Source organism: Pinus tabuliformis, chromosome 9, assembly GCF_031772625.1.
Source record: "Pinus tabuliformis cultivar Carrire ecotype Pingquan chromosome 9, CPIR1, whole genome shotgun sequence".
Taxonomy (NCBI): domain Eukaryota; kingdom Viridiplantae; phylum Streptophyta; class Pinopsida; order Pinales; family Pinaceae; genus Pinus; species Pinus tabuliformis.
In genome coordinates this window covers 1,596,297,742-1,596,322,452 of record NC_142307.1, presented here as the reverse complement: position 1 = coordinate 1,596,322,452, position 24,711 = coordinate 1,596,297,742, and positions in this window count along the sequence as shown.

Below are 24,711 nucleotides of genomic sequence, written 5' to 3'. Positions count from 1 at the left end.
TTGGTTAATTTAATCAATTATTAATTTAGTTTTGATTAAATCATCTATTAATTGATTCTATTTTATTATTTATTTTATTTTTAATTGTAAATATATTAAATATTTTATTTTAAATAATTAATATGTAAATATAAAAACTAACACGTTTAAGTCTTTTATATTATTAATCACACACATATATTATAAATAAAATAATATAAATAATAATCAAATGTATTAAAGAATTACTACAGCCAAAATTGGATGACATCACCTTAGAGGTTTTTCCCCATAGATTTCATTTTCCTCGGGATTGTTAGAAGGTTGGGTCATCTCATGATCAATTTGAATCGGAAAAAGATTCAATTGCAAAAGAGAAAAACAGGGAACTAATGGTCTCATAGACTATTTTTAATCTAATGAACCTTAAAATATCATTTCATTTCATTTAGACTTACATCGAATCCCGTCGTGAAAAAACCTTCGAAGTGACATGGAATACTAGGCAACATATAGTGAGAAATAGACTTGTGCATAACTTAAAGAGGGCCTCAAAGCATTGATTGAGTGAGGAGGCATGCATGGTTTAAAAGTTTAAAATATAAGTAGGGAAGGGCCCACTTTCCACTCACGTGGGCTTCCCCTCTCGCACTCCACGTACCATAAAACATCAACCCACCATACCAACCTAACCCCTTTTGAAAGTTAATTTTATATTATTTATTTTTTGTTTTATTTAAATAATTTTATTTTATTTAATCTTTTTAATAATTCATTTTATTAAAACAAAAATTAATTGCCTAGAATTTTATTAAAGAGAACTCAACCACTTTTGTTGACTTGCCTTTAGAAGGTCATATTTCGATTTTAAGGTCATATTTCGATTTTACTACACCAAATGAGCCAAATGAGGGCTTATTGGAAATCTAACTTAGAGGAGAAGAATCTCAAAATGGTTATTTGACCAAATCTAGTCATTCACTGCCTCTAAAATTTAGCAGAAGTCAAGGTTGAAAAGTTACAACCAAAATTGATTTTTTGAGTTTTCTTTGGGGCAAACACATTTGCAAGGTGGTTTTGCTATTACCAATCCATTTCATATTACTCATTCGCCTGAGAAATATCAAGAGGGGTTAATGGAAGGCATGGATTTGCTTTTAATTATTTTATTAAATTTTAATTTTAATTAGAATGTTGTTTTAACAATTTTGCATTTTGAGTTTTGCATCTAAATTTTATTTGTTTTTAATTATGTTTTTATAATTCTTTTGCATAATTGGTAGAAGGAGATCAAGTCCAAGAATATTTGAGAAATGGGATTGGAGCAGCAGAGAGGAAAAGAAGATTTCTATAATTCCATTTTGGGATTTAATTTGTAAAATTATAAATGGAAAATCTAAATAGGAGAAGAGGGTTCCTTCTTCGGCAAGTAGGGTATTCTTTGCACTATTGTAAAGAGGATTTTTCCTATAGATTTAGCATGGATACTCAAATCTGGGCTTGGGGGTTTTCGTTCTAAGATCAAATCTCTATTGTATAGGTAGATCATGCACTATTGTGGCTCAATTTTCTATTGGTAGAGTTGAATGTATTAGGAGGATTGTTGGAGAATTTCATTATAAATACAAAGCACAAGATACATATGTTTATGATTTTATTTCAAATATTATTATTTGTGAATATAATCTTATTCTTTTATGGCATATTTGTGCCAGTGATTCCATGTTTTAGCACTATTGTTAAATATGTGAAATTATGTTTATTCGGCCAACTACCTAATCCAATAATTACATTGATCAATCATTCATCTTTTGATTTTATCTTACTTTTAAATGAATTTTTGAGTAACTAAGTTACTCATAACTTTGTTATCATAAATCGATGTAATTGTCATTAAAAGTGTGTAAACTAATTCCAAATTATAATGGTTCATCTTTTATCATTTAAATCTCTAAATAGAGCATGCCCTGCATTAATAATATCATCTCTTAGAACTACTTCAACAACTTGATATTGACCATTAAACACATGTTAAATCCCTACTATATTTTAATTCTTATACTTGGCATTTGGGAACTATTTCCTATGTCTCAAGTTAGAGTAGTTTTTTTTGTTTTTCCACATTAGCAAGTAGGTCTGCATTTATATTTAGATTTCATTGTCATTCTTTAAAAAATCCCCTTATGAAAGAGAAATGCATTTGGTGGTCTAGTTGAGCCCTTATTTCAACCCATTGAAACACTACCTTCTTCAAACAGTCGCAAGGTAAGACAAGTATTTCCTTTTACCTGTTAGGACTAGCAATTGATATCATACATCAATAGGTGAAAGAATTAAATTTATGCATTTAAATTAGTTTAGGAATATAGTCTAAATTATTTTTAGGTTGAGGCATCATGTCTATAATTAAGCGAAATCACCTTCCCAAATAGATAAGGGTCTAATTGGGGAATTGACCAGGTAATTTCCTAAATGTTGATGATGGTCAATTTTATCCATTAACCTTTTGGCGCTAGAAGGAGGGATAGATCGGTAAGCTAACACTTTTGGAGTTGTTTGTTTTTATTTTTTTTATTTTTAAATGCCTCCTTTCAAAATCCCTATATGGAGTTGCATTTTTGGATGTGCATCTTCCACTACTCCAATGAAGATAGCTAAAATCTCGTCGAAAAACAAATTTGATGGTGATTGTAGATTTGTGCTTATAAACATATTTATCAATTTATTCAAAATTGTATATCTCATGATATGTTTTACAAGGATATTAGATGCAGGTTTTTGACACTTACTTTAGAGGTCGAGTGAATAAATGGTGTGAGATGTTGTCAATTGCGTCAATTCATTCCTGGGATAGATTTATCTGTGAGTTTTTATTGTCTTTTCAATTTTATGATTTTGGTCAATTATGTGATGAAATCAATAATATTAGGATAGAACTAGATGAATTGTTAGAACAATTTTCATTAGATTTATTAATCCTTGTTGTAGATTTCCTTTAATGGAGTTGTAGTGTCGTACTTTAGTTGATTGACCCTGATATAACATCAGAATTGATATAGCCTTAAGGCTCACACATTATTCTCTATGGACTTCAGGTTGAGGATCTGGATACTTGACTCTTACTATCAGTAGATGGCAGATGTTTTTGTTTCGTATTCAATGTTATGATGATGTTAGTTGTGATGGATATGTATGTTTTCTGGTTAATGTTATGATGATGATAGTTGTGATGGATGTGTTTGTTTCCTAGTCAATGTTATGATGAAAATAGTTATGATGGATGTGTTTGTTTCTTAGTCGATGTTACGATGATGATAGTTGTGATGGATATGTATATTTTATGGTTGATGTTACGATGGTAATAGTTGTGATGGATGTGTTTTATGAGTATGTATAATCATGCAATGGATTCATTATGTTGGCTATTTACATTAGTTATGGCTCACGATGAACAATGATGTTGATAACTATGTCATGTTGATGATTGAACATATGTTATTATGTAAATGACTAGCACTATGAAACATTATTATTCGTGATAATTGAGTGTGGCAAGTGACCACCAGATGCACTCGCATGTGATGAGTCGACAATCTCTGGTTTGACGAAATTGAATACTGTCTCTGAAATTTTAAAGTTCAATTTGAATTTTTGCTATAAATTACAATGACATGTCAGTGGTTGTAGGCATAGGTTAGTTGCTTGGCTGAACTACTCACACATAGGTTATTTGGTTGTACAGATAGACAAAACTTCATGGGAGGGGTGGGATAGTGCCCCTGATTTCACCCACTAGCATTAGAGAAATTTTGAGGTAAAAAATAGGCCTCAAAACAAAAATGTAAAAAACAACCAACTTTATAATAACTAATAGGATTAGATATGATGATGTCAACCATGGGGGATGATTCACCATTTTTGGAGTAAAATGGTTAAAAGATAATAAAAAATAAAGATTATTTTTTCAACTTATCTCCCTACAATTTTACTCAAATTTCGAGTGGAATCACTTGTTCGATGCAGAATTTAATTTTACATCTAAGGAGTACCCATGTTGCATACTTTCAATGGACCCTACTACATGAAAAATGTGATTACAATCATGTGTTTTCATGTATTTCACCTTTTTGTGTAGTAGGGTCCTTCGAAAGTATGCAACATCGGTACTCCTTGGATGGAAAATTAAAATTTTCATCCAATGAGTGCTCCCTCTCGAAATTTGAGTAAAATCGTAGGGAGATAACTTGAAAATACAAGTTGAAAAAATAGTTTTTTTCCTCCAAAACTTTATGAGGTAATCTAATATTATTTTATTATTTCCACTATTATTTTATAATATTCCTTGGAAGACCCATTTTAGACCTCAAAATTTCTCTAATGCATTCTCACCGTGACTTGGGCTAGAAGGGTTGGGATACCTTCGCCTTGAAGATCACAATGTCATGGGGGGGAATCCCAAATTAGGTCGCTCACGAGGATTTTACTAGGGGGCACACATCAAGGTGGATTCCTTGATCCCCAACACCATTAGTCTCACCATAGAGAGTGATATACGAGAGGGTAGCATTCCCTATAGTCACACCTAGTTTTTCCCCTCGTAGTTAGTGGATGCTTGAAGGAAAGTGGCATGGCACCCTTGGAACTTCAAGGGAAGTTTTTGAATGGCATGACCAACTTGGCACCCTTGGAATCAAGAAGAAATTGATTGACTTGACACCCTTGGAACTTCGAAGGGAAATTCTTGAAGAGCACAACTGACTTGGCACACTAGTTTTCATGGCCCTATACCTATGGTAGTCTTCCAACCAACGTATACTAGGTGCAACACCACTACACTTTTTCTTTTCACCAATACTTTAGTGTATGGACTACGCCTAACTTCAACACTTAGTCAAATTTCCAATCAAGTGTTAAAAATGTAGCAAAATAACATTTACTTCAATTATATTACTTCATTATTATACAGCGGAAATCAATAATCATACAAGTATAACGCACTTATACTTGGGAGGGGCAACTCCTGTAAATTCTACCCATGAAAATTATAATAATACAACTCCAATAATATACAAGTGTACAATTTACAATTCGCTGCTAAGTTGTTCAGCCAACAACCGACCTGCACACTTAGGAAAATATCCAAAACTGTGCCCAACCATGCAATAGCAGTTATCGTTGTCTGCAATGCTGGAATCCCCAAAATAGTCGTCGACACAACTCATACTACACTCATTCAAATCTTCCCAACTCATCTCTGCAGCCTGCACGCTTGACTACCTGTCGCACCATGTACCCGTGTTGTCGCACTGCTCTACCGCAGCCTACACAACCCAACACTTTGCCGAAGTTAGACCCGTGTCACTGCACCCAAGTCTCAAACTTCCGCTAAACCGACCACAGCTCCTCTTTCCACAGTCTACCCCTTGGCACAAACACACAGCGTGCACACCGTGCGGCTTGTCCGCCCAACTCGCCCTGCCAACCGAACATGCTACACCTAAACTCGACCCGACCTTCGACTCTTGCTTCGTGGCCTTCTCCTTATGCCTCCCTCGCTCCTCTCTTATCTGCGATATATTTCAGAGTGAGCTCATTGATGCCTTTCCAAAACTTGTCCAAGTCTAATATATATCCATCACATGGTGTCCATCTACCAAGGGACGCAACCCTTCAATGGTCGGCCCACCCATCAACACTTCGGCTCATCCACCATAGCTCACATCGACCCAACACTTATATTTCATCGGCATGTCCATCATATAAGTCAGCCAACACCTAGTCTCTGAACTTTGACCGTGTTGGTTAACTCAGGCGCGTGCCTACCCGGGCGCCCAACTCAGGTCGTCCAACGCGCCCCTCGGGTGGCACACCTACATCCGCCCATCACGTTTCATCCACTGGTCACACGACACAACTCTCTGCATGCCCATCACACATATCCCACCAGTCGCTCATCACGATGGGCGAACACTCGCCCAATACAGGTGCGCCCGCTATAAGTGCATCCACCCATCGCACTTAACCGAAAGTCATGTCAAATCGTCGCACTAGCACAACCCTTACTCATACTCATAAACATACCTCAAAAGGAACTGGTAATTCACCCTTAAAACCAGGGAAAATTTTAAGAACGCCCCCTAAATTTATGAATATAATAAATGGGCGAATCTCCATGGTATATAGGAAAAATGGAAGGCGATTTTATCAATAATATAATATGTATATATAATTGTTTGGCGAATCTCTCACCAGGCATGGCGAATATTTTACTCAATTATAAAATCTTGTAAGATCTTGGCGAGTCTTTCACTAAATAATAAAACTTTGTAAAGTCCTAGTGAATCCTACATGTTGGTTTAATTCCCCCATTGCCCTTTTGGTGAATACCATGGGTCAATACCATGTACCATTTTTATTTTTATTAATTCTAATATTAGCGTTAATAATAGTTTTTTGCATGGTATTAATAACAATCTAGTCCATGGTATTTGTCCCATAGTATTTTGGCCATAGGTTTCACCTAAATATAACCCATTTTTTGAGTGTTCGTAAATATAAGGTGACTTATGGAGTAAATATAAAAAAATGTTTTATTTGTTTACCATACCTCGTTTATTTATATTTTTTATTAATTTACCATACCTCTTTTACAAATATGGTATTTGGCCCATAGGATTCACTTAAATAAAACCTCTTTCTTGAGCCTTCATAAATAGAACGAGGGTTATGGACTAAATATAAAAAGAGGTTTTATTTATTTACGATATGTCTATTTTATTTATATTTTTATTTATTTACCATACCTTTTAAGTGTAAAAAGACGTTTTATTTATTTACGATACCTCCACTTTACTTATATTTTTATTTGTTTACACCCTTACATGTATATAAGGTGACTTATGGAGTAAATATAAAAAATGTTTTGTTTATTTACCATACCTCTCATTTATTTATATTTTTATTAATTTACCATACCTCTCATTTATTTATATTTTTATTAATTTACCATACCTCTTTTATAAATATGGTATTTGGCCCATAGGATTCACTTAAATAAAACCTATTCTTGAAAATGGGCGAATGGATTCACTTAAATAAAACCTATTCACTTAAATAAAACCTATTCTTCAAAATGGGCGAATGGAAGGTTGTAAGTCCTAATTTCAAGGGCTAAATTTACTTTTTTACCCTCTCCCTTAAAATAAGGTGGACTATTTGAGGTGATTTGTAAAAATGTACTATGATACGAAATATTCGCCCACTAAAAATTTAAAACCCCTTAATTTCGCCAAAGGGCGAACATTCGCCCCTAAAATTATCCTTGCTTAAAACTTGGTGTTAATTTTGAACTACCCATCTATAATGGTGAAGTAGATGCAGAGAAGCTTGACAATTGGGTTCGTCAGTTGGAGGTCGATTGCAGAATTCAAAACCTTCAATAGGATGACATAAAGACTCAATTAGCTTCCTTGAGGATGGAGGGTGCAGCACTAGTATGGTGGGAATCAAAGACATAAGAAGAGATAAATAAACATGGTAAGATCTCAATTTCTTAGTCTGATTTCATTGCTGCAATTAAAAGACAATTCTACACTCTAGCATATATGCAGAAAGCCATCATGAATTGGCATAACTTTAGACAACTTAAAGGTAAAATTGTGCAAGATTACACCCAAGAATTCAGAAAAATGTCTCTAATGTTAGGTGTAAATTTTCAATCACAAGACACGTTGTTGAAGTACATAGTGGGATTACACAGTTACCTTAGGTATATTATCCTTATGTTTAATCCCCATAATCTAGATAAGGTGTGTGTGCAAACCACTCATATTGAGGCAAGAGGGAAAAATACTCCAGAAGAGGGTAGTAAAAAGACATTTAAGGGTAAAGAAAAAGAAAAGGGTTTCAAAGGAAAGAAAAATGCATCCATTAAAAAGGAAGGAGAGAAAACAATTTGTAAACATTGTTCCAAAGAGGGTCACAATGAAGCTAATTATTGGAAGCTTCATCCTAAGATGAGGCCTAAGAAATTCAACAACAAAGGAAAAGAAAAGATAGTTGCCATCATTCAAGAGGATTTGGGATCTGATTCAGGTGATGAAACTAAAATTACAGCCATGGGTATAAAATTAAAAGAATCCATTGCTAGCACTAGTATATCAAATTGTCACACTAGCACTCCAAATGAAGAAACAAGGATTGAATTATTTCACGTGAGGGTAATCTCAAAACATACAAAAATCAACACATTATTTGATAGGGGGTCTCAAGCCAACTTGATATTTGATGATTTAGTTAGGAAAATTAATCTTGAAACCATTTTACATCCCAAGCCATATCCATTGGATTGGATATGCAAGGACAAAAACTTACAGGTTACAAGAAATGTATTCTTTAGTTTGCAATCACAACAAACTTCATTAAAGAAGTTGAATTAGATGTTGTACTTCTTGATATTTCAAGAATTTTTTTGGGTAGTCCTTACCTCTATGATAGAAAATCAATCTTCTATCATCATGAAAACAAGTACCACTTGTTCAAAGATGGTGTGAATTATATTGTGAGAAATCATCGCAAGAAACTAAATCTTTCATTAGTTAATGCAGGGAAAATGAAAAGACTAGTGAATTCAAGAAAGAATTTAGTGCTTCTTATGATCAAACCCAATATTGATGTTGATTATGAAGTGTTTGATGGTTGTAATTCAAAATTGAAAACTGATTTGGTTGATGTAGTTAACCATGATGATGAGGTGTTTCAGAAAGCAAAGGGATTTCCTCCTAAGAGGAGAATCCAACATGAAATACCATTGCAGCAAAAGTGTATTCTTCCTAACATTGACATGCACTGGATGTCAAGAAGGGAAAGTGAAGAAATAACAAAGCAAATCCAAGGGTTGTTAAACAAAAGGATCATCCAACCATCTCCTTCACCATGTGGTGCACTATTTTTTTGGCGCACAAGAAGAATGGAAAGTGTTCATTAAATGGGACTCGAAGAGTGGCTATCATCAAAGTAAAGTTGTTGAAGGAGACATATGGAAGACGACATTCAAAATCAAGAAAGGTTTGTTTGAATGGCTTGTTATGATTTTTGGTCTTTGCAATGATCCTACTACTTTCATGCATCTGAAGATGGATGTAATGAAGCCATTTCTAGACATGATAGTCTACTTGGATGACATTTTCATTTTCAAAAAATTTCATTATGAACATGTTATGTGTGAGAAAAAAATACTTGATGTCGTATGTCAAGAAAATTTGTTATTGAATATGTTAAAGTATGAGTTGGATAAAACTTCTTTGATGTACTTGGGCCATGATATTAGAGAAGGTGAGCTGAAGTTAGACCTCTCCAAGATTCATGTCACTATGGATTGGTCAACGCTCAAGATAGTCATCTGGATAAGAGGTTATTTGGGAGCAGCCCAATGTTGGAGGAAAAAATTTGTTAATTTTTATTCTATTTTAGCTCATTTTCATTCATTGGTAGTTGTGCAAAATGTCTTCCAATGGGGAGGCAAACAACAAGAGGCATTTGATGCTTTAAGACAAAAGATTAGTTCAGCTCTTATGCTTTCTTTTCTAGGCTTGAAAAAGTCATTTGAGTTTCAGGTTGATGTATGTGACTATGCCATGGGTGTAGTCATTATGCAACATGGTAAGCCCATTTCATTTAATTCAGAAATTTTCAATGGTGTAGTGATTAAATTGCACTGACAATGGCACCTTCACTGGACGGGTTTTCTTCTACTATTCCACTTGGTCAAATGGAATAAGAAAGGTATAAGCGACAAGTTTTTTGATATACTTTCTAGGCCTATTGTTTGTGTAACTACTTTCCTCAAGCATCATTTTTTTTGCATGAAAGTTATGATCAACAAAATGCATACTTTCAAGACGTACATTCAATCTTGAGTCAAAGGAATCAAGTAGAGGAATCTGTTTACCATTTGTGTCAAAATGTGTTGTGTCATCTTGGTAAGAAGGATGTTGATATTGACGGTAACAAGGACAAAGCCAAGGAGTTCATTGAACGACTCCAAATAGTACATCAAATAGTGCAAGATCAACTTGAAAAGAGCAAAGGCAAGTACAAAGAAAGGCACGACAAGCATCGTTTAGATCAAAAGTTCCAAGTTGGTGATGAATGGATCAAGATTGGAAAGGTGAGGAATTGTACCCTCACCTGTTGGACAAATGAAAGTGATCTTTTGGGGTCCAAAAGGCTTCCAATGGGGAGGAATGATCAGGTGCTCAACAAATAGCTCAAAATTCAAAGTTTTGGATCGGTGTGGAACTTATACAACCGCGTAGTTCTCGTCATCTTGAATCTAGTGCAACTCGTTTCACACAAAACGGACATTGTATGCTCCCAGAATCATGTTTTGTTCACTTTCCCGCAAATTTTTGAAAAAATTTGATAGCCCAGTCAGTAGTCCGTACTGTTGACGTGGCGCTAACTAGGCAAGTGTATGTGGCAAGTTGATTGGTCAATGGTATCATCGAATCGTGTTGTGCCAAGTGGCACATTTTCATTGGTGCAATTTGGCGTATTATTATTGGTTGGTTGGTGGCCAACCACGGCTAACACCTGGCCCAGCCGGAGGCCGCTATGTGGCATCTTGGGGCCACCAAAATTATGGGTCAAGTCCAGGCAAAGGCAGCGGGGGTCGAACCTGCGACCAACAACAATAGAGAAAATCCTTCCACCAATACACCATACACATGAGTCTTAACATATATGGTTTGCAGATTTCATTTAAAGTTGAATGCGTGTTGTTTCGAAGGTAGGGCCAACTCACGAGGGTCGACCCTTTGTTACACCACCAGCACATGACCATCGACGAAGAGGAGCAGGGGGGCCGGCTAGTGGGGGCAGGCCATTGGCCTTAGCCATGGGCATGTGGCCCCCCACGTGCCCAAACTTTTCAGACTTAAGGCCTTAGAGGCCAAATTAAGGCACCCACAATTTGCGCCGTTTTTTGGGCAAAATGGCGCTCCGTTAGCACATTCTAGGGAAACATTATGGGTTAGGTGTCGTATTTTGGGAAGTTTGTAGAGTGAATAGTATCCAAACTTGGGCAAATCATAACTTTATGATTTCTTGACCAAATCATGAGTAGAAAGAGGTTACACAAACATTTTTGGGCATTCTGGAGCCATTGGAATAGGTTTCGGAGCTTTCTAAGCACTGTAAACTGATGTTTTCACACTTTTGAGCATAATAGAGAGGGTCGAGCCATTGGAAGTTGGGCCGAGACATAGCCTAGGAGGGGTGAACTCCTTCATCATGTGTTTCTGTGATACTATTTATGGTGATGTTTATATCTGTTATATGTTATTTTTTAGTAATTTGTTTATGCTAATTTGCACATAAAATTTACATAAAAACACTCAAAAACCCATGTTTAAACTTACAAATAATTTCATAAATCCTCAAGCACATTTAATATATTCTAAAAAGGAATTTTAGCATAGCAACTCTAATTTTCCCAATCAGATCAGGTTGCACCTCCTCGTTTCGCAGTTTGCCCTTTAGCATGAACACACGGCGTGCACACCGTGTCGCCTGTCCACCCAACTCACCCTACCAACCAAGCACATTGTGCCTAAACTCGACTCGGCTTGCCTGCAACCCAACCTTTGTCTCTTGCTTTGTGGCCTTCTCCTTATGCCTCCGTCACTCCTCTCTTATTTATGATATCTTTCAGAGCGAGTTCATTGATGCCTTTCCAAAACTCATCCAAGTCTAATATATATACGTCGCATGGTGTCCATCCGCCAAGGGACGCGACACCTCAATGGTTGGCCCGCCAATCAACACATTGACTCGTCCACCATAGCGCACGTCAAGCCAACACTTATATTTCATCAGCATGTCCATCATATAATTCGATCAACAATTAGTCTCCGCACTTCGGCCGTGTTGGTTAACTCAGGCGTGCACCCACTTGGGCGCCCAACTCAGGTCACCTGGCATGCCCCTCACTTGACACGCCTACATCCACCCGTCGTGTTTCATCCACCGGTCACATGGCACGACTCTCCACACGCTCGTCATACATCTCCCACTGGTCGCTCGTCGCGATGGGTTGTCGCGCCCGCTATAAGTGCGTCCACTCATCGCACTTAACCGAAATTCATGTTAAGTCGTCGCATAAAATCGAGTGTTCTCCACCCAAGTCGGTCAACACGGGCGCCCGTTGCACATAAGCGCGCTCGCTACAACTTGATCGCAAACCACCAACTCAAAAACGTGACACTAGGCAGCATGAAGAAACTACTGCAATTAATAAACTTTAATAATAATTTTCCAAATTTTCAAAATATATATATATATATAGATATAATTATATAATTTAAATATTTAATTAAACTCATTAATATAGATACATATATTTAATTATATATATTATTTAAATAAATATATATTAAATAGTTTCGTAATAATCATTTAGATATATATACGTTTCTCATAAGAAATAAAGTCCAATTTATGTTAAACCTATCATTTATGTTTGTATTTAAAACATTCCAATTTCTATTTTCTATGTAGAAATACACTTTAGTAATACCCTGTAAAAATTAACAGTATTTTATTTTATTATATATATATATATATATATATATATATATATATATATATATTTATATTTATATTTATATTTATATTTTGAAGCATCTCAATTTAAAATATAACAAAATTGATAAATGTTTGTATTAAACACACATAACAAAATTGATAAAAGAATATATTATATAGATTGGGGTTTATTAAAGTTTAATACATATGGTTTCTTTAATGAATCTATTTTAATTGAAAATAATTTAAAAAAATATGATTTATATTTAAAATGTAAATTTAAGATTGTTTTTTTTAAGTCTAGTTGTTTTGAGTAAATTCTTGATTTATTATCAATTATTAAAAAAATGAAAGGTGTATGGAATGAATGAAGTTTTTCTATGATAATTTTGACGGTTAGTTTAATTGGTTGAGTTTTTGTTGCTAAAACACTTTATTAATGGGAGGTTATGATGTCAATTCTCTTTGATGCACTTGGGTTTATGCTTTGCTAATAAGCCATGCTTTGCTAATAAGCCAAGCTTTGCATAAAATAAAACATATTATATAGTGATAATTGCATGCAGAGACAATTTTTACAATAACATATGAAGATGTATAATTTATTTTGTACTCAAAATGTACTCAAAAGAAGATGGATATGATTTACTAGCTACTCTTTTTAATGCAATTCCTCAAGAGATGAGGAAAGAAATTCAATTATTAGAAAGTCAAGATGGAGGAGATCATTCATATCATTCAAATTCTAAATTGATTGGTGAAAATATGAAATGTAAATGGATTCCTGACCCATGAAAATCTAGAAGTCAGAAGCTTCATTTTCTGAATTTTGTCGCTTTACATCAACAAATGTCAACCTTGTTGCGGCTGGCCTTCAAAGACAAGCAGATGCAAAATTACAATGTTTTCTCCTCACTTGAGGCATTAAACGCGTGCTTTGAAATCAAAGGTTTTGTTTAGATACTTTAGATTCTCGTTTGGCCTGTGTAGAGGGATTTCTTGTGAGTGACTCTGCCTCTAGTGACCTCACAGGTCCTCTAGGCTCTAGTGCTTAGGTGTCAGATATAGTCTTGTCTTCAGACCATGACTAGAGATGGCGACCTATCATGTTTTTTTGCAATCGATTTTGGTTGGTCTCCAATGTGACAAGTAAGGTATGGTTTCTTGGTTGGGTTCCTCATTATGTTTTGGACTAGGTGTAATTTGTTAAAGAACATATTTTTTGGTTGGCATGCTAGTTTGTTATGTGGAGAGATGCTCCTATGTAATGCTTTTGATTTGGTCGTGGATTAACTGGTATTATTTATGGCACTATGTGATAATGGATGGCTTTTTGTTATATGGATGATGCATTGTTCCTTTTGTTTCTCTGGTTACTAAATTTGGATGGTGAGGATATCATTCTTTGTTATACTCTTTTGGCATATCAATGGATTACCTAGTATTATATATGGGTTGATGTGCTTATTGGTGACTTTTTGCTTTTATGGATGGCTTTTTATTCCTGCTGGTGTTTATGGATTTTGAATATGGATGGTGAGAATATGTTTGGTGGTTGGTTTTTGCATATAATGGGAACTTCTTTCTTGTTTTAACCATTATGAGATCTATATTCCTGTTGTTCTCTGGGTTGTGTACATGGACTATGATGTTTATATTCTTTGAGACGTGTTTTGCTTGATTCGATGATGCTCAGTCTCATTTGGAATTATGCATTATTTTGATGAAATCAATTCCTGTAGAGTTCTAGACAGTGATGTTATATGTTTGTGGAGGTGTGCTTTGCTTTGGAAAGATGGCGGTGGGTCTGGTCTAGAATTCTGCTTCTTTATGATGAGCTCGGTGGCTTCTTATCAAGTTATGGGTTAAAGCTTTGTGATCAGTGTAGAGATGTATTTGTATGCTTGGTTGCATATTGTTTTGTATGTATCTATTGTGGCAATGGCCAATATTATTATGCCTTGATGAACTGGATTGAGCATTCTACTCTTTGTCTTTGTTGTATTTGGGTTTCTAGAATATTTTAGGTTTTCGGTATTTGTAATTGTATTTTTCTTATGAAATACAAGTACTTCAATTTAATATATATATATATATATATATATATATATATATATAAAATTATAATTATAATTTATTTTGTAATTTAAAATTTATTATATAAAAAAATAGAAAATAGAAAATTATTTTTTAAAAATATCTACCTTAAATTATAGATATATATGAATGAAAAGTTAATATATATATATATATATATGAATGATAGATTGTTGAGAATAAAAAGAATTGTAATTTATGTGTGAAGAGATATATATCAATCATGAACTCAAAAGATCAAATCTCAAGTTTTTTTTTTTTTTTTTAAGATTTTTTTGCTCTAGACTATTAATCCCTCTTAATATATATTATATTTAAAATTATGTAGATATGTAATCAAAGAAAACATATCATGAATTAAAAAGATTAAATTTCAAGTTTTTCCATTTAAAAAAAAAAAAAAAAATAGAAATTTAACCTTTCTTAATATATATTATATTCAAAATTATATAGATATGTGTTAGATTAAAAGAAAATATAGCATAAGTTAAGTTCAATATAAAAGAAATGTAATGTTATGTTTTGTCTTTTTATGTAAACATTTTGACTCACTAAAATTACTTAAAAATAAAATAAGGTTAATAATTAAAATAAAATTGAGGTAAAATAGTAAAATTATTGTTGGCATTCAGCACATAGTATTAGCCTAGATCTATCTTAACTCCTCACCTAGCAAGCATTTAGAGTAATAAAATCTCTTGAGGTGCAAATCTCTTTTAGAATGAAAAGGGATTTGATCTTTGTGGCTAGTTAGTAGATCCAAATTTAAGGTAAATCTCGGATAAAGTTAAGATGGATCTAACTTATTTTAGAGTGCAAAAAATAATGTGTATTTTTTTATTGTTTAAATTGTATTTTTGAATGTTATAGAGATTACATAACATGTGCATATTGAGCCATTTTATTAGTGGACATTAAACAAGTTTTTTATTATTAATATATTTTTAAGTATACTTCAATATTAATTCGTATTAAAATACTTAAGTGTCATGGTTTTTATATTTCATGTAGTGTTAATAATAGAATTGGTATAACATTGATGAAAACATTAATGATATAACATTATTGAAAATGTTTAGGATTTTTTATTTCATTTGATTTTAGATTTAAACTATGGGAGAGCTAAATTGAGAAATCACCAAGTTGGTTTGTTGTTAAAGTCCTAAATAACCTAAATTTGCAATCAAATTAAGGATGTCTAATGTGTATCACTTTTTCCCTTTTTGTGGCAAAGAAGTTTTATAAAAATAAATGGAGTTGGAATGTTTACTCTTAAATTCACAAAATCATCAAAAACTAGGTGGTGGTAAAAGAAGACAAAACATGTCAATTTAAATTCAATTTCATGTCATATTTTTTCTAAAATTTAATATATAATTTTTATCTAATTTATTCATTTTCTTTAAAAGGTATCATTTCTCTATTGATTTATGTTTTTTAATTCCAATTTCTTTAAGAGATGTGTTGTAAAAATTCTAAAGATTGCTAAACAATTTTAAAAATAAAAAGTAACCATATTTTTTAATTATTATTAAAATACTAGTAAAAATGATCATATTTTCGTATATATAAAACCGCGACCCAAGAAACTACCCTTTCAATTCCCCCATACTTAAATTCAAAAAGAGTCAAGGGATCTCTACCTGAATGGTTCATGAGGCACAATACTTGCTAAGGTTTTGCAAATGGGGTAGCAAGCTAAGTGGGCTTGATTGTGGGGAAAAACTCCACAGTTAAGCGCGCTTGAGCCAGAGGAGTTCTGGGATGGGTGACCTCCTGGGAAGTCCTGGTTACCGGGTGCAAGCCCCGGAAGTGATGATTGATGCTATGTGATTCGTTCTCCACATTTCACTAGTTTCAATCCCACTTCTTCACCCCTGTGAGCATCACCCGATGCAATGAGTGCTAAGTGAACTATTCAAAAATCATGAGATATTAGTCACTTTACGACTACCTCTCATGGAAATGGTCATACTTTGAATGACTTACTTAACGCAGTTGAATCCCAATAATGATATCTAATATAATGCACTGCGTAAATCCCCCATACTTAAATTCAAAAAGAGTCAAGGGATCTCTACCTGAATGGTTCATGAGGCACAATACTTGCTAAGGTTTTGCAAATGGGGTAGCAAGCTAAGTGGGCTTGATTGTGGGGAAAAACTCCACAGTTAAGCGCGCTTGAGCCAGAGGAGTTCTGGGATGGGTGACCTCCTGGGAAGTCCTGGTTACCGGGTGCAAGCCCCGGAAGTGATGATTGATGCTATGTGATTCGTTCTCCACATTTCACCAGTTTCAATCCCACTTCTTCACCCCTGTGAGCATCACCCGATGCAATGAGTGCTAAGTGAACTATTCAAAAATCATGAGATATTAGTCACTTTACGACTACCTCTCATGGAAATGGTCATACTTTGAATGACTTACTTTCAAAAATCATGAGATATTAGTCACTTTACGACTACCTCTCATGGAAATGGTCATACTTTGAATGCCTTACTTAACGCAGTTGAATCCCAATAATGATATCTAATATAATGCACTGCGTAAATCCCCCATACTTAAATATAACAAAATGTTAAAATTATTTTTTGAAATTTTTTAAAATATATTTTATATTTTTTATAATAAAATTTTTAATTAGGATTATAATAACGTATTTTATATTATTCGAAATATAATATATAAAATTATTTGTTTAGAAATTCTACTTCTATATATATATATATATATATATATATATATATATATATATATATATATATAAAGAGTTTTAGCATTTCATTTAACTTTACATCAAGTTATTTATATTTTGTGAGTGATTAATCATAGCTTTTACCAATATTTACTATCAGTTGACTTATTTGCAAATTTAGTATTTACCTTTTATAACATTATTTATATTTTCTAAACCCAGTAAATAGGTTCACTATAGCTTTTACCAAAATTTATTGTGAGTTAGCTTTGTTACAAATTTAGCATTTATTTTTTATAATTAACAAGTATGAAACTTAACTCATTTAATTGATATTTTTATATTATTATTTTTTTATCTTTTTTTATTTGAGTACTTTTTTGATTTTGCCATATAATGAGACACATTAACATGTTTTTACCCAACCAGGGATCTAACATGAGTAGAGAGGATCAAATTTCTTGAGCTGCAAACTTATTTTAGAGTGCAAAAAACAATTTTTTATTTTTTATTGTTTAAATTGCATTTTTGAATGTTATAGAGATTACATAAGATGTGCAGAGCCATTTTATCGATGCACATTAAACTTTTTTTTTGTTATTAATATATTTTTAAGTATAAGTCAATATTTTTTCATATTAAAATATTTTATTCATAACTCACATTAGATATTTTATTCTATACAACATTAAAATGTTTTATTTTAACATTTTTTTATATTGATATCATTTTCTTACTTCTAATAAATTAAATTAGGTCATGTAGACAACTCATTATATATGCATAGCATTTTTTTATTTTTTTAATAGTAGATATTGTTTTTCTATTTAGAGAATATTTTATTTTTATTTTAAGAGGTACCAACATATTTATATATTGTTTTCACAGTGAGTTGTAAAATCAACATACTTATATATCGCCTTTATATATCGCTTTCACATCGCCTTCACAGTGAGTTGTAAAATAAGCCTTTCAGATGATATCAAAATAATAGTCATGATATTTTAGGTTTTGGTTAGCATTTTTATGAACATTGCCTTTGAATGGATGGTATTGAAATGAATTACTTAATCAGTTGAATAGATAGGAGGAGCAAGATGAGGTTGGTTAAACATACTGTAGCTATCAAACAAACAACTTGAAAGTAGTCAAGGGTTTAACCATTCCAGTTTGCAATTCACAGTTACGTGATGTATGAGCGGGTACCCCAATCCATGGGAGGATAGGGTTGAGGATATGCTTTAGAAGTAAGGATGAGCATAGGGGTGTGATTGGGGTTAGGGATTTGCAAACGATTGGAGGTGGGAGAGAAGGAGATGATTCGAAGATGTGTTGGCTTGTCTTCTTCTATATATCAAAATTTAATTTAGAAATTTTCAATGGTGCAACTTGATTAAATTGCACCGACAATGGCACTTTCATTAGACGGGTTTTCTTCTACTATTCCACTTGGACAAACAAAATAAGAAAGGTATAAGCGACAAGTTTTTTGATATGCTTTCTAGGCCTATTGTTTGTGTAACTACTTTCCTCAAGCATCATTTTTTTCTGCATGAAAGTTATGATCAACAAAATGCATACTTTCAAGATGTACATTCAAGCTTGAGTCAAAGGAATCAAGTAGAGGAATCTGTTTACCATTTGCATCAAAATGTGTTGTATCATCTTGGTAAGAAGGATGTTAATATTCATGGTAACATGGACAGAGCTAAGGAGTTCATTGAACGACTCCAAATAGTACATCAAATAGTGCAAGATCAACTTGAAAAGAGCAAAGGCAAGTACAAAGCAAGGCACGACAAGCATCGTGTAGATCACAAGTTCCAAGTTGGTGATGAATGGATCAAGATTGGAAAGGTGAGGGAATTGTACCCTCACCTGTTGGACAACTAAAAGTGATCTTTTGGGGTCCAAAAGGCTTCCAGTGGGGAGGATTGATCGGGTGCTCAAAAAATATCTCAAAATAATTTCAAAGTTTTGGATCAGTGTGGAACTTATACAACCGCGCAGTTCTCTTCATCTTGAATCTAGTGCAACTCGTTTCACGCAAAATGGACATTGTATGCTCCCAGAATCATGTTTTGTTCACTTTCCCAAATAGGCAATTTTTTGAAAAAAATTGATAGCCCAATCAGTAGTCTGTACTGTTGACGTGGTGCTGACTAGGTAGGTGTATGTGTCAAGTTGATTGGTAAATGGTATCGTCGAATTGTGTTGTGCCAAGAGGCGCATTTTCATTAGTGCAATTTGGCGTATTATTATTGGTTGGTTGGTGGCCAACCACGGCTGACACGTGGCCTAGCCGATGGCCGCTATGTGGCATCTCAGAGCCACCAAAATTATGGGTCAAGTCCAGGCAGAGGCAGCGGGGGTCGAATCCGCGACCAACAACAATAGAGAAAATCCTTCCGCCAATACACCATACACATGAGTCTTAACATATATGGTTTGCGGATTTCATTTAAAGTTGAATGCGTGTCGTTTCAAAGGTAGGGCCAACCCACGGGGGCCGACCCTTGGTTACACCACCAGCGCACGACCATCAGCAAAGAGGAGTGGGGGGACCAGCTGGCGAGGGTGGGTCGTTGGCCTTAGCCATGGGCATGTGGCCCCCCACATGCCCAAACTTTTCAGACTTAAGGCCTTAGAGGCCAAATTAAGGCACCCACAATTTGCGCTGGTTTTTGGGGGCGCTCCGTTAGCACATTCTAGGGAAAATTTGTGGGTTAAGTGCCGTATTTTGGGAAGTTTGTAGAGTGAATAGTATCCAAACTTGGGAAAATCATAACTTTATGAGCTCCTGACCTAATCATGAGTAGAAAGAGGTTACAGAAACATTTTTGGGCATTCTAGAGCCATTGGAATAGGTTTCAAAGCTTTCTAAGCACTGTAAACGGATATTTTCACACTTTTTAGCATAATAGAGAGGGTCAAGCCATTGAAAGCTGGGCTGAGACATGGCCTAGGAGTGGTGAACTCCTTCATCATTTGTTTCTGTGATACTGTTTATGGTGATGTTTATGTCTGTTATATGTTGTTTTTTAGTAATTTTTTTATGTTAATTTGCACATAAAAACACTGAAAAACCCATGTTTAAACTTGCAAATAATTTCAAAAATCCTCAAGCACATTTAATATATTCTGAAAAGGAATTTTAGCATAGCAACACTAATTTTCCCAATCAGATCAGGTTGCACCTCCTCGTTTCGCAGTTTGCCCCTTAGCATGAACACACGACCTACACACTGTGTGGCCTATCCACCCAACTCACCCTACCAACCAAGCACACTGTGCCTAAACTCGACCCGGCTTGCCTGCAACCCAACCTTTGTCTCTTGCTTTGTGGCCATCTCCTTATGCCTCCCTCACTCCTCTCTTATTTGTGATATCTTTCAGAGCGAGTTCATTGATGCCTTTCGAAAACTCATCCAAGTCTAATATATATACATCGCATGGTGTCCATCCGCCAAGGGACGCAACCCCTCAATGGTCGGCCTACCAATCAACACATTGGCTCGTCCACCATAGCGCACATTGAACCAACACTTATATTTCATCAGCATGTCCATCATATAATTCGATCACCACTTAGTCTCTGCACTTCAGTCGTGTTGGTTAACTCGGGCATGCACCCACCCGAGCGCCCAACTCGGGTTGCCCGGTGCGCCCCTCACTCGACACGCCTACATCCACCCGTCGTGTTTCATCCACCGGTCACATGGCATAGCTCTCCGCATGCTCATCGCACATCTCCCACCGGTCGCTCGTTGCGATGGGTTGTCACGCCCGCTATAGGTGTGTCCACTCGTCGCACTTAATCGAAAGTCATGTTAAGTCATCGCACAAAATTGAGTGTTCTTCACCCAAGTCGGTCAACAAGGGCGTCCGTCACACATAAGTGCGTTCGCTACAACACGGTCGCAAACCACCAACTCGAGAACGTGACACTAGGCATCATGAAGAAACTACTGCAACTAATAAACTTTAATAATAATTTTCCAAATTTTCATAATATATATATATAAATTAAATATTTAATTATATATATATATATAAAGATATAGATATATAATTATAATTTAAATATTTAATTAAACTCATTAATATAGATACATATATTTAATTTTATATATTATTTAAATAAATATATATTAAATAGTTTCGTAATAATCATTTAGATATATACGTTTCTCATAAGAAATAAAGTCCAATTTATGTTAAACCTATCATTTATGTTTGTATTTAAAACATTCCAATTTCTGTTTTCTATGTAGAAATACACTTTACTAATACCCTGTAAAAATACTTTAAAAATTAACGGTTTTTTATTATATATATATATATATATATATATATATATATATATATATATATATATATATATGATTTTATTAAGGTAAGGTATTCAAATAGTATATAAGTGAAGCATCTCAATTTAAAATATAACAAAATTGATAAAAGAATATATTATATAGATTGGGGTTTATTAAAGTTTAATACATATGGTTTTTTAATGAACCTATTTTAATTGAAAAATAATTAAAAAATATGATTTATATTTAAAATGTAAATTTAAGATTGTTTTTGTAAGTCTAATTGTTTCGAGTAAATTCTTGATTCATTATCAATTATTAAAAGAATGAAAGGTGCATTGAATGAATGAAGTTTTTTATGATAATTTTGACGGTTAGTTTATTTGGTTGAGTTCTTGTTGCTAAAACACCTTATTAATGGGAGGTTATGGTGTCAATTCTCTTTGATGCCCTTGGGTTTATGCTTTGCTAATAAGCCAAGCTTTGCATAAAATAAAATATATTATATAGTGATAATTGCATGGAGAGACAATTTTTACAATAACATATGAAGATGTATAATTATTTTGTACTCAAAAGAAGATGGATATGATTTACTGGCTACTCTTTTTAATGCAATTCCCAAGAGGTGAGGAAAGAAATTCAAGTATTAGAAAGTCAAGATGGAGGAGATCATTCATATCATTCAGATTCTAAATTGATTGGTGAAAATGTGAAGTGTAAATGGATTTCTAACCCATGAACATCTAGAAGTCAGAAGCTTCATTTTCTGAATTTTGTCGCTTTACATCAACAAATGTCAACCTTATTGCAGCTGGCCTTCAAAGACAAGCAGATGCAAAATTACAATGTTTTCTCCTCACTTGAGGCATTAAACGCGTGCTTTGAAATCAAAGGTTTTTTTTGGATACTTTGGATTCTCGTTTGGCCTATGTAGAGGGATTTCTTGTGAGTGACTCTGCCTCTGGTGACCTCACAGGTCCTCTAGGCTCTAGTTCTTAGGCATCGGATACAATCTCGTCTTCAGACCATGACTAGAGATGGTGACCTATCATGTTTTTTGCAATCGTTTTTGGTCGGTCTCCAATGTGACAAGTAAGGTATGGTTTCTTGGTTTGGTTCCTCATTATGTTTTGGACTAGGTGTAATTTGTTAAAGAACATATTTTTTGGTTGGCATGCTAGTTTGTTATTTGGAGAGATGCTCCTATGTAATGCTTTTGATTTGGTCGTGGATTAAATGGTATTATTTATGGCACTATGTGATAATGGATGGCTTCTTGTTATATGGATGATGCATTGTTCCTTGTGTTTCTCTGGTTACTAAATTTGGATGGTGAGGATATCATTCTTTGTTATACTCTTTTGGCATATCAATGGATTACCTGGTATTATATATGGGTCGGTGTGCTTATTGGTGACTTTGTGCTTTTATGGATGGCTTTTTGTTCATGTTGGTGTTTATGGATTCTGAATATGGATGGTGAGAATATGTTTGGTGGTTGGTTTGTGCATATAATGGGAACTTCTTTCTTGTTTTAACCATTATGAGATCTACATTCCTGTTGTCCTCTGGGTTGTGTACCTGGACTATGATGTTTATATTCTTGGAGACGTGTTTTGCTTGATTCAATGATGCTCAGTCTCATTTGGAATTATGCTTTATTTTGATGAAATCAATTCCTGTAGAGTTCTAGACAATGATGTTATATGTTTGTGGAGGTGTGCTTTGCTTTGGAAAGATGGCGGTGGGTTTGGTCTGGAATTCTGCTTCTTTATGATGAGCTCGGTGGCTTCTTATCAAGTTATGGGTTAAAGCTTTGTGATCAGTGTAGAGATGTATTTGTATGCCTGGTTGCATATTGTTTTGTATGTATCTATTGTGGCAATGGCCAATATTATTATGCCTTGATGAACTGGATTGAGCATTCTACTCTTTGCCTTTGTTGTATTTGGGTTTCTGGAATATTTTAGATTTTTGATATTTGTAATCGTATTTTTCTTATGAAATACAAGTGCTTCAATTTAATATATATTGTATTTTTTTTATGAAATATATATATATATATATAGATATATATAATTATAATTATAATTATAATTTATTTTGTAATTTAAAATTTATTATATAAAAAAAGAAATAAGAAATTATTTTTTAAAAATATTCACCTTAAATTATATACATATGAATGAAAAGTTATAATATATATGAATGATACATTGTTGAGAATAAAAAAAAACTGTAATTTATGTGTGAAGAGAGATATATCAATCACGAACTCAAAAGATCAAATCTCAAGTTTTTTTTATTTTAAAAAAGATTTTTTTTTCTCTAAACTATTAATCCCTCTTAATATATATTATATTTAAAATTACGTAGATATGTAATCAAAGAAAACCTATCATGAATTAAAAAGATTAAATTTCAACTTTTTTCAATTAAAAAATTCCAATTAAAAAATATATATATATATAGAAATTTAACCTTTTAATATATATTATATTCAAGGAGAATATCAAAGCGCTTGGTGAAGTGACATTCAAACATGTTCTCAGAAATAATAATAAGGACGCAGATCAGCAAGCTAATCTAGCGGTCAGAAGGAGAGTTGGTCAGGTCCGAGAGAATGACAAAATCTATGTCAGAGATATCCCGTAATCCATCGCCTCCACTCGACCTTCCCCAAGGGCGCAGTCATCTCATGCACTTAGGCCATCTTATCGATCCTCCTTGCAAATCCCCAAGCTACACCGGGGAGTACTTTGGGAGATCTCCTCGTTTTCGGGCCACAAAGAGTATCAACATCCTCAGAGCTTGCGTGATCTCGAGCTCCTCCACAACAGGCCATCTCTGTAACAACAGCTCAGCTTCTGTCTCTGGCACGCGCAGGGACATCAACGCAATCATGAATTTGGACCGAGCCCATCCTCAGACTGGCCCCATCCAACCCCTCTCCTCCCGGTTTACGAGCCTCCCTCCTTCTATAAAAGGTGGTATGTTCTCCATCCTCTCTGCACTCAGAGATCAAACTGCAAGAGCCCC